Below are 12,697 nucleotides of genomic sequence, written 5' to 3' on the forward strand. Positions count from 1 at the left end.
ACCACGACTGGCATCTGCAACTTAATGACAACATCGCACACGTCCCGTTCGGGGTCAGATAGAACAGCGCAACCTCCTGGCTTGGGTAACATCTGCGTTCATGTTCAAGAATGCATATCCCACGGTGTTCCTGAATGTTTGTTCAAACTCTGTACATCTTTAGCACTGGAGGTATGACTACTATGCACGGGTACACACATCGCAGCAGTTAGCGAGTTAACAAGGACAATGACTTAGTCGTGAACATGCGTACCACTTGTTTCTAAGATGGGAAAAAAGGGACTTTCAGCGTATCATGCAGATGATTCTGGATATTGCTAATATTTCAGTCTAATGCTCACAATTTGAGATACAAACAGCTTTACACAAACGACTACAAGCAGTCTCAGTTATAACACTAAGAGGCGTTATATACCATTTTCTTACAATATTCATAAAATAATCTTACCTAAGTGGCTTGCTCAGATACACCTGAATGAGAGAAGGACTGAATGTCATGAATTCTTACGAAAGAATGAAGTGCAACTGGATATCGCTATCCATGTCAACACGCGATTCTGAATTGATCATAACGGAAAGAATCGCTATCCACGTGAACACACGATTCTGAATTGATCATAAGGGAAAGCTAACTTACATTCTAAGTGGAGCAAGCACACTACACGAGAATTTATTCGAGCTAAACTCGATAGACAAACGTGTCTACGTGGATGCACTCGGACACGCGTGAAAAACATCGTCTGATCATGAGAATATTACGATCTCATCAAACATGTATAGTGCCATATGCTGAAAACCGCAGCCGCCGTCCACCACCTCAGGGTACGGCAATCGGTCCAACGTAGGTCCGAACGAAACGGAAAGCAGCGCCATTGTGTTCCTTCCAGATGACCATGCTTTCACACAGCCGAAAACCCGCAGCCTTGCAGTCTACATATGGCACGCTCTCCTCTTTCAATCAGAAACGTAGGTCCGAACGAAACGGAAAGCAGCGCCATTGTGTTCCTTCCAGATGACCATGCTTTCACACAGCCGAAAACCCGCAGCCTTGCAGTCCACATATGGCACGCTCTCCTCTTTCAATCAGAAACGGCCAGCGAATAATAGCACGTCTAAAAGAATTTGCCACTCACAAAATACTTCGAAATGACAGGCTGCATTATTTAGTGACTGTGTCCATTATTTAAGATGGTGAACCAGGCCGGTGGTACAAAGGACCAACATGGTTAATTCAGCATTCTGAAGCCTTTATCTACAGTTCCAGGACGAGGGATGCAGTCGGAGAAAAATATGCCGCAGGTACTCTGCCGGGACAGCTCCTGGGAAGGACAAAGCCACTGTGTGTTGAAACAGTCAGAGTTTTTCTTCTAATAGAATGTGCTCTGTATAGAAAGCGAAATTTCGTTAGTTCTGGAAGGGCTTCCGTTAGAAGAAACGTTGAACGCACTGCAGAACGTTCAAAAATGAAGGGGGATAACTTAGTCTCTGAGCGGTGAGCAGCCACGCGCTTGGTTTGAACTCTTAACTTTTCTTGTAAATGACGGAGTATCGGACTTGTGTTTCACGATGAGATTGTGTCAAATGGATATGCGCTCGAGTGTAGCAGTAACTCCAAATACGACCACTTTCGCGATTAGTTTGCTTTCTGAATAAACATTATTCTAACCAAATCGCAACCGTGTAGCCTGCATCATTTATGAGTGGTTAATTTTGTTCCCGATATTATTATTACTGTTATTGTATGTTATATTAACTTTGTATTTCGCAAACTTGCCATCAGCAAGACAATTTAACTAAAGGGTCACAAGTGTCTAACTTAGGGCGTGAAATGTGACACTTGTGGTTCAACCCCTAGACGAGGTTGAGCCAAGACATTTCGATGAAGGGGAACCGCATGTGAGCCAGAACATCTTTGGGATGTTACCTCGCACCCTTTCTTATGAATATGCGACAATTGTGTCATATATGTATCTGTGGAGTTTAGGTGAGTGTAACGGATGCGTATATAGTGTAATGTTACTTTTATGTTGGTGATGACTTTGATGAGAAAATGGAGAGGGTGAAACCCGGTAGCGTTACGTAAACTGTTCTTGAAACTCACCAAGGGGCCCGCTAGGCCAATCACCACCAGCAGTGACAGAAACTCTCACTCCATAAGCAATAAGCGCATGGCTAAGAACTGGTGCTGCATTGCTGAGAGAATAATGTATTTGTTACCACGTGTCGTGATTCATTCATACTTTACAACAAAGTAGAGAGTAGTTGATCTGTTGCCTATGTCTAGACATTATGTACGAACAAATTAACATGAGAAATAGAATTTTCCATTAGCAGTTTTCATCCTTCACTGACTACTCGTCTGCCTGAATTGTGGTCTGATCCTCGATTACAATCAATGGGTGAACGGCAGTGATTTTTTGTAGTATTCGACCAATTATCACTTTTCGAGAAAGGTAGCGAACAGTGGCCAGACTAAGCTTTCCTTTATTTCCCTATTTAGTTTAAAATTTGGTTCTAAGTATCTCGAAACTGAGGCAGGCAAAGTTTTTCAATCTTTGTCCTGTTTATTACGTTCAGTACAGGAAATAATAGGAATAAAAAGCTGAAGATCGTTTATTTCACAAATCGGTTTTTTGAGCGGACTTAACACTCAAGTGAAATTGGAGTTAAAAACGAAATGATAGAAACGAAAATCGATTGTTTCATCGATAAATGCCAGTGACCTCCTCCATGAGTGTTAGAAGACGCGATTGGCGCTGAGATCTTTCGCAGGTGCTTGGCGAATGAAGAATAAGCTAAAAGCGGCGCTGGTACGCGGTGCAGATAGTCTTGGGCTTCTTAAAATAATTGACAGAGTGTGCACATCTCATGCAGGTATCCAAGGGTTTCCACACTTCGGTCAGAAGGCGAATATGTTGCACGATGTTTTGAAGAAAGAAGATTAGTGTTTAACATCTCGTCGACCGCTGGGGCATTGGAGACACAGTATAAGCTCGGATTGCTTTTGTTAAGAATGGAGAATGAAATCGGCCGTGCACTTTCGAGGAACTATCCCGGCTTTCCACTGGAAACAAGGATGTAATCAGGGACGTAACACAAGTTGTGATTGCCTTTGTTGAGGATGGGGAAGGAAGTCAACCAAGCCCTTTCAAAGAAAAAATCCCGGCACTGACCTCCAGTGACTGAGGAACATCACGTAAAGCCTCAACCTGGATGTGCACCCATGTATTTGAACCGCCATCCTCTCGAATGAAAGTATAGTTTTCCTTTGAATACAAAAGCTATTCTCCATTCTTATTAAGGCGCTGTACAGGTAAATGAGTTCTGAGATGCAAATTTAAGTCTATTTAGTCACTTCGGTCTTAAGCATTTACCGACCGTGAGTTATCTTGCGAGACAGATAGGTGAGCAAGTCGCTGATCACATCCAAGCGGATAAACGTGCATTGTTCCGCTAAAGGGAAAACATTGAATGTCTAGTTTAGACGGCTTCAAACATTCGTTGAAACAATTTTCTGGTTGGTCTCCTATCTCCACCTCAGAAAGTATGAGGACAGTTACAATACTCTCAGGTGGCAAAAGTCATGGGATACCTTCTAATATTGTGTCGGATCTCCTTTTGTTCGACGTAGCGCAGTAAGTCGAAGTAGCATGGATTCAACAAATTGGTGAAAGCGCCTGCAGAAATACTGAGCCATGCTTCCTCTATAGCCGTTCAAAATTGCGCAATTGTTGCCGGTGAGAGATTTCGTGCACGAACTGCCATCTCGATTATGTCCCACAATTGTTCAATGGGATTTATATCGGGCCATCTGGACATCCAGGTCATTCTCTAGAATTTTCCAGAACGTTCTTCAAACCCATCGCGAACAGTTGTGGCCTGGTGACAGGCGCATTGTCATGCGTACAATTGTCTTCATTGTTTGCGAACATGAAGTCCATGAATGACTGCAAATGGTCTCGAAGTGGTGGAATATAATCATTTACAGACAGTGATTTATTCACTTGTACCGGGAGACCAAGTCCATTCCATGTAAGGAAAGCCCACCTCATTGCTGAACCACCGCCATCTTCCACATAGCCTTGTTGACAACTTGGGTCCATGGCTTCGTGCTGCCTGCGCCACACTCTAACTCTACCACTGACTCTTTCGACTGAAATCGTTCTCATCTGACAAGGCCACGATTTTTCAGTAGCCTAACGTCCAACCGATATGGTCGCGAGCCCAGGAGGTGCGCTGCAGGCGATCTCTTACTGCTAGCAAAGACACTAGCGTCGTTCGACTTCTGTCATAGCTCATTAACGCACATTTGCCGGACTGACCTTACAGATACGTTCGTCGCCCGTCCAACATTGATTTGTGCTGTTATATCATGCAGTGCCACTTGTCTGTCACCACTGACAACTCTACGCAAACGCCGCAGTTCTGGGTCGTTCACTGAAGGCCGTCGGCCACTGCGTTGTCCATAGTGAGAGGTAATGCCTGAAAATGGTATTCTCGGCACACTCTTGACACTGTGCATCTCGGAATATTGAATTCTCTAACGATTTCCGAAATCGAATATACCACGCGTCTAGCTCCAACTGCCATTCCGCGTTCAAAGTCTGTTAATTAACGTCAGCTCCGCCGACGCACTGTCGTTTTGTCCTACATGCGATACTGCCGCCATCTGTATAAGGGCATATCGCTGTCCCATGAGTTTTGTCACCTCAGTGCATAACTCACAGAATGAAGTTTACGCTGTTCGCAGTAAAATGCACACGGCTTCCTCGCCTTCTGTGACAACTGTTGCCACAAAGCAAAAATAAATTTGACGAATTACGAAATCGGCGGACCCCAAACAACCGGATAAATGTAATGAAAGAGAGAGGCCTTAACGTATTTCCATTAACAGTTTAAGTAAGTAGTTGTCATGGAAGCTAAACAATCACTTCGCGTGTTGTTTCAAGAGCACAGCAATAGTAACTGGCTGTCACTGATTCGACTTATTTATCGTAGTATCTTTCTTCCATGTTGGTAGAAGCGGAAGTACACGGCTGATTTCCATTCCATTGTTCCTCAGTGCGAATATATGTACTACGAGTATCTACTATAGCCTCATCACCATCCTTTTTTTCTTAGTAAAATCATTACTCATGTGAACGTTCGCACCTTTACTGTTTTTTCCAAGTTAGTTTGAGTTACACCGTAAGATATACATCTTTAAGTGCATTCTACATTCCAGTATGTCACTGCACTATAGAATATTTTCGAGCTGTTTTCTTCATATTTCTCTCACTTCCAAGAAAGTTGATGGCCTTTCAAAGAAAAAAAAAAAAAGTAGCCGAATATCTCATCTTCTCCGAGTTTCTTGATTTATGAACATTTTACGTATCTCTAGAGAAACGAGTCGCCCTTCCTTTAATTTTGCTTCAGTGAGACACACAAATTTCTAAGACACAAAGATTTCAGTAATCGTATACTATGGTTTAATAAAGCTCACTTATACAATAGTAGAAAGTTTTGGTTTCTGCTAGTGGATCTTTAATTACTTTACCTGTTTTGTGTTGAAGTGATCGATGCTTAAACAGCATTTTGTGTATGAGAACATGATCCAAGTAGGCTGTATTCTTTCTGTAAGCGTGCAATTGGCCAGGTTCAACGGTAAATCACATTCTGACACATATCTTAAGCTTAGAGCTACATTACACATTCTAATACGTCGCTCTTGTGTGTGAATGTGAAATGTAGGTGGAAGCTTCAGACAGATGTCTGAAATTGACCCACGATTGAAACTGGTCAACTGCACGGATAAAAAGATGTAAGCCCTTCTTGGCCGTGTTTTCATTCTCAAAACTCGTTAAGGCTGTGGACCTCCACAAAATAAAGTCTTCAATAACAGTAGTTTTGGAGCTACGCCTTGTCCAGTGCTACAAACAATCTCAACCCAAACGCTTGAAGCAGGCCATGTCACCAAGCCAAGCAGAGTACATTCAGAGTACATTCATTAATATATGCATTTAAAACCGTGCTGACCAACTTTACATATGACGAAATAGATGACGGGTGTAGGGCCACATATGACAGCCTAACGGGCAGAGCATCTCGGCAAGCGACCACGGTGCACATCACCAGATAAACTTACGTTATAGGAATTGGCGTCGGTCCAGTGTCTCCCACCCCCTATCCCATGGACCTGTTCTCACCTCGAAAGTAGGCAGAGAAACTTCAGAAACGCCACTAGAACGACCTTCTGAGTGTGTACCACGGATGAGGTAGGAAGGAAATGGTGGTGGTATGCCTGGCCCGTTACGGCAGGTTGTAGTGTGAAGATAAGGAGATCAGACCCCAGTACCCGTTCCAAGGCAGTCATTTCATCAGCCCGCCTCGAGATGGTAAGGTGGTCCCTTTCTTAAATATTGTGCCCATTGGACACTGACATCCGGCTGCCATTCACCCGTCAATTACGCCATCATGAATTACGCTCAGATAAGTTGAAGAATGACGTACTTAAATGTTGGTGAGGCTATTGTGATTTTATTTATAAACTTATCATGGACAGAAACTGAGGACTTGTGTAAGGCAGTTTCAGAACCATATAAGTTCCGATTAAAAAATTACTCACACAGTTACAGGGAAAAGACTTTTCCTGGGTGAGCAACTGAAGAAAATGAGTCTGTTACAGAAGGTAGCTTTCACTCAGCAGAGTTTATTGTCACAACAAGGATGTGAACGTTCTGAACTGGGTATTTTTTTCCAGTATGTTAAGGATCTCATCACTTGGATAAAAAGTTTATGAATTGCTGTAATGTATACGATTTTATGCAATTAAGTATTGAAATTCAACTGGTTAATTCATTAGTTACCTAACAGCTGCTGAATATCGCTTCACTAGTGCTGATCATCATTTGTGCTAAACCTTCACACAGACGATGGAGCTCGGCCAATGTAAGATCTTTGGGGTGCCTCTGCTAGTAGTTGAAAATTCTGATCAAACAAAAATGCAACACGCTTTTTAATTCAGGTTTACCAATTAATATCATCAGCGCTTAGGGCTGTAACGAAACTGCCACTTAATGGTAAGGATCTGTCTTTATTCTGCCCAGTGCTTTGCTTCGGTGCCGACTGTAGTAGTCACGAGTTGCAGCGACTTGAGTTTCCTCCGCCGGCCGCGGTGGTCTCGCGGTTCTAGGCGCTCAGTCCGGAACCGCGCGACTGCTACGGTCGCAGGTTCGAATCCTGCCTCGGGCATGGATGTGTGTGGTGTCCTTAGGTTAGTTAGGTTTAAGTAGTTCTAAGTTCTAGGGGACTGATGTCCATAGATGTTAAGTCCCATAGTGCTCAGAGCCCTTTTTTTTTTGAGTTTCCGCGCCCTGCAGTGTGGCGCCGCCTGGTTGCAACCGCGACTTGCCGGACATATCGCAGCAGCTGATGTCTGGATGAGTCTGCAGCGTGGAAGAGTCGACTTCACTTATGTTGACAAGAGCCTCTACCTGAAGGCATTTACCAGTGAGCATTCGTTCAGATGTACGCTAAATGTAATCTGGCTGCTGTCTAAAGCCATGGCTTGGGATAAATCCTTTTTTGTCTGTTTTATATATGACAAGATCCTCTCGGCTTCGGCTAATCTAATGTACCATCACGTGATGTAACAATGCCCACTCCTTCTGAAGCAGGTACTTTTAGAAACATCGAAACCTAGTTCAAGTGCAAATAAACCTTTTTTTGCAATTGGTGGGAGAAATTATTTGTAATTAAAAACTGTTTAACCCTGCATAATTATTGACATTATTGTGTGAGAAATTACCTGAAATATTTTTAGATTCATTATTATTATTAGCATTCTTATTCTTATTGCATGAAGCATCATTACAATAAAGTTTCCGGGAATGATGAGACTATAACACCTCTTATTTCACAGGAAATCTGTTTTCCTTTCTTTATAAAGCTTCAACTTTCATTAGTGTTCCCATTAAACCTATGTCCGCACATATTCGTAGATAAGCCGATGGTGCAAAACTGCTTGTGTGCAGTTAAATTGCGGTGGAACAGAATTTCGAAAATATTACGTGGAGAACAGTCTCAAATGAACTTCCTGCAAAAATAACGCATTTTCCTTGATAGAAATGTGGGTGCAGAACGGCTATAAGTATTTATGTGTGGCCCAGACCACACCAAGTGATGATACAAGAGTGGGAATGGTTCTGAAGGCACTGTGGCTTTCTTGATGAGTGTCATGTAATTGATTAAACGTTCGAAGAGGTAGAAAAAAGGTGAAACAAAATCTGACACTCCTTATGATTAAAAAGGAACTGTCGCGCAGATATCCGCGGATATCCACCACAGATCGTAGGAGGTGGGTCCTCTACGTACCCGTGACCAAACGAAACTCTGCATGATTGATACAGTAGGTTACGCCGTTATGACAATCACTACAGTGTTGCCGAAATGTGGCACCTCGACATACTTACCTCCATGCTGACCACCGTTTCGGACTACTGCACCGCCTTCGCAATGTTCAATATAACTACGAGTAGGCAAACACTTGGGGAAGTTGAAATTATGAAAAATTTAAGTGACTTTTAAATGTGAAAACATACATTCGAAAAGGCCACAAATTAACAAAATTTTACTTTTTACTTGCTCAAAGACCATTTCTTTGTCACAATGAAGAAGATGTCATTCAAAGCTCTCCTTTTCTTTGTCACGTTGAAATCAAAGGTGGAAGTCGTAATGCTGATTATTACACGTTGAAAAGCTGGGCGGATTTTTCAAGACTGCCAGCTGGTGCAGGGAAACATAGGTAAGAACGTCTCTTGATCGTACAACAAAACACTGAGAAAAAATTCCCCACATATTTTTCCCATATACAGATTTCCCCGATACATCTGTGTGCACATCGATATTAGGCTGCCCATCAATACCAGTGACCAACACTTCCTTTCCATGTGGCATATTTGTGTTTAACGTCGATGGTGAGGAACACCCAGACAATTGTCCTTGTCACATGCAATCTCATCCGCACCTAGACACGAAGGTACAGAGATCGTCATTCACACAGATCGCTTAACATAGTAAACATTTTCGAATTTGCTGTTTCCTGGCAGATTCCAGATGTGTGCCGGACTGCTGCTCGAACCCACAACCTTCGTCTTTCGCGGATAAATTCTCGAACTGTACACCAGGAAGCCCGGCCCGGCACACGTTTTTATTCACTTATCAAGTTTCAAATCAGCGCACACTCTGCAGTAGAATGAAGTTCAGATCTCGTTTTCATGTCTTTAGAACTGCGCTGGGTAGCCGCGCGGTCTGTGCCGCCTTGTCATGGCCCTTGTGGCTCCCCCCCGTCGGAGATTAAAGCCCTCCCTCGGGCGTGGGTGTATGTGTTGTCCTTAGCTTCAGTTAGTTTAATTAGATTAAGTAGTGCCTAAGCTTAGGGACCGATGACCTCAGCAGTTTGGTCCCGTAAGACCTTAGCACAAATTTCCAGTTTCCATGTCTTTACAGTAAACATTTCTTCCCAAAATAGCCCTTTGTTTACTGAAAATATGGTTATCATATTTACGACAGAAAGTGCAATGTTGCTAATTTATCGTGTGTTTTTCTTCCCGAGATCTGCTAGAAAATTCTAATCCTGTGACTTTTCACTTCATCCGCATTCCTAAAAATACTCGTTGTCCAGTGCACTAAGCGAGATATACCAGTAATCAAGTATCCTGAAATTTCCGTCAAAGCTTCCAAGTATTCGACTTTCGAAGTTTCAGAAACGAACTGGAGCTAATCACGTGACGGTGCCTGAAATTGAATTAATGTCGACTCTTTTGTTATATTTCCAGCACAATCTTATGGAGTTCGAAAGTTTAAGTGTTCTTGCCGATAGTGTGTTATAAACTTGATCCTCTTCCTCTTCCTCTTGTGAGTTAACTACGGCTGGCGCCTCTTCTCCACCCGAGGCACCTATCTTCATCTGTATTGACTTTTCTGAACGTTCATATTCCTTGCTTCCACTCCCTCCTCCACATCATGCTGTCAGCTGCTTCGTGGGTGACCCCTTTTCTTCCGATGCGGTGGTATCCATTGGAGTATCCTGTTTGGTATCCTGTCTTCATTCATCCTATTCGCATGACCAAACCACCAGCTGTTTCTTGTTGGATGTGGTCACAGATATGCCTAACCATTTTCATCCTTTGTTGGATTACGTCATTTCTTATGCTATCTATTCCAGTACAACTTGAGCTTAGTCTTAAGTAATCCATGTCAGTGGCCAATTGCCAGACTTCTGCACTGTACAAAGGTACTCTTGGGACGTAAAATCGTCATAACTTCAGAACGACTTGCGCTAGGTCGTTCAGACTGCCGGGTTGGACGCGGCGCCTGAGGGGAACTAGTTTGCACATGCGCAAGCGTCTTGTTGTTGTCGGAAATTTTCACGTGAAATTGGCGTGAATTGGCGCATTTTGGGCACTGAGAATCCAGATTTCGCGATCGAGATGTCTCTTCACCCTCAACAGGTGTCTCTGCGGTGTGCATAGTCCAGTCACGGAATAATCTGTGCGACTTTCCTTGATGGCACGATGACTGCCGAACGGTACGTGCAGGTTTTGGAACATGATTTCATTCCCATTGTCCAAAGTGGCTCTGATTTCGACGTGATGTGATTCATGCAAGACGGAGCTCGACCGCATCGAAGCAGGAGAGTGTTTGGTGTCCTGTAGGAGCATTTTGGGGACAGCATTCTGCCTCTGGGTTACCGACAGGCCACTGGCACGGGCCTCGATTGGCCGCCGTATTCTCCGGATCTGAACTCATGCGACTCCTTTTTTGTGGGGCTATATTAAAGACAAGGCGTACGGCAGTAACCCCAAAACCATTGCTGAGCTGAAAACGTTCAGGTCATCGACAGCACTCATGTCCCGACACTTCAGCGGGTCTTGCAGAATTTCGCTATTCGTCTGCGTCACATCATCGCCAGCGAACATGTCATAACCTAAATCCGAATATCTGTAGTGACGTTTACGTGTTGTATAAAGTGAGTGCATGCCATAGTTTGTAACTAATTTACGTTTTTTACATGTATTCAATAATTGTCACCATGTACATTCCCTTTTACGTTGTTTTCCCTCTCTTTTGTTCCACAGAACAGAGTTCACTTCCCACTTCCCTTGTTACAGCTCGTCCTTTATTAATCGCACTAGTGATTGCATCATTGCCTCTGCCTTGCTTATTAAATAATACCCCATTGTGTTTTGTTTATTTCTACACCTAGAATTGCTTCTACATCTACCTCTAAATTAATTATCATCTTCATGATCTGAAATACATAATGTTCATCTTCTGCTAGTACAATCTGGCCAGCTGCAAAGAACAGGCTAAGCATCTTGTAGTCCTCTACTGTGACATCCATAACTTGGCATTTTCTATGTCAAGTCAGCTTGTAGCTTAAAGAGGGCCGGTGAAAGTTCACATCCCTGCGGCAGACCCCTATTCACTTCGAATTCTTCTGTCCAACTGTTCCTAATCCCTATTTTCGCTGTGTTATTTTCATATACTTTCATAACTGCATTGAGAATAAAAGGAAGGTCAACGTTGGCCGCAATATTGATGGTTTATTGATAGCAAAATCGATTTTCCATCACATAGTGATCATCTTCAGCGCTGTGGTGTACAAATTGAACTCTTAGGCACTAGTATCAAATTATCAGTAACCAAAACTATAAAGCGATCACAATAACTGCAACCATCAATATTACGGCCAACGCTGACCTTCCTTTTAATTTAACATATATGGTCGTTGTGCACACAGCGCTCCATGGAGTCGTCAATCAATGCATTTATAAGTCTCTGGTCTATCTCTTTCAGCTTTTTCCAGTTTGTTGCTGGGTACATACGCTTTCTCTAAGTCAATGAATGCAACATGCGTCTCCAGTCCACCCTGTGTGCGTTTTCAACATATTAGTTTCATTGTGAAACTCTTGTCCGTTAACGATCTTCCTGCGCAGACTCTTCCCTATTCTTCTTGGTGCTTTTCAGCTGTGTACCTTCGAGTACAATCTTCTAACGAAAGGGATCACTCTGCAAATCCGCTATAATTATTTGGGTCATTAAGTGACACCTTCTCATGCACCGGCCTTATGTAACATGTTTTCCATTCTAATGCAACATCTCCATTTAGAATTCATCCAAGCAGCTTCCTTAGTATCTCCAACAACGTCAGTGGACCAAACTTCACTAGCCCTGGATATATTGATCCCAATACTGGTGCCTTCTTCAATTTACAGATTCTCTTAGCTTGTTGAAGAACTTTTGCATCTAAACGCCATAACTCTTCCTGTAGCGTCGTCATCTCACAACAATGTTAAAATTAAGGCTGGTTTTCCTGGGATCATTCCTTAAAATGTGTTGTCAACTGCCCTTGACTAACACTAGTATAATGTAACTTGTCACTAGCTGACACTCGCAATGACTTGGTTGTTCTTCATACCTCAGCACTACGAGCCCATCAATCATCCTCTCTACATACTCCCATTTCCTCCCAAGTCTTATTTTGTTTCTTTTTAACATTTCGATTTTTACTTCTCTATTTAGTGTCCTATATCTACTCTACCTTGAATGTCATTCTTATTCCTGATCGTCAAATAAGTTTCTTTTTCCGTTTCAATCACCTCCTCTATTTCCGCATCCCACCAAACTGGTTTAATCTTCTGCTCAAACACTCCAA

This window comes from Schistocerca piceifrons, chromosome 6 (genome assembly GCF_021461385.2).
Source record: "Schistocerca piceifrons isolate TAMUIC-IGC-003096 chromosome 6, iqSchPice1.1, whole genome shotgun sequence".
Lineage (NCBI taxonomy): Eukaryota > Metazoa > Arthropoda > Insecta > Orthoptera > Acrididae > Schistocerca > Schistocerca piceifrons.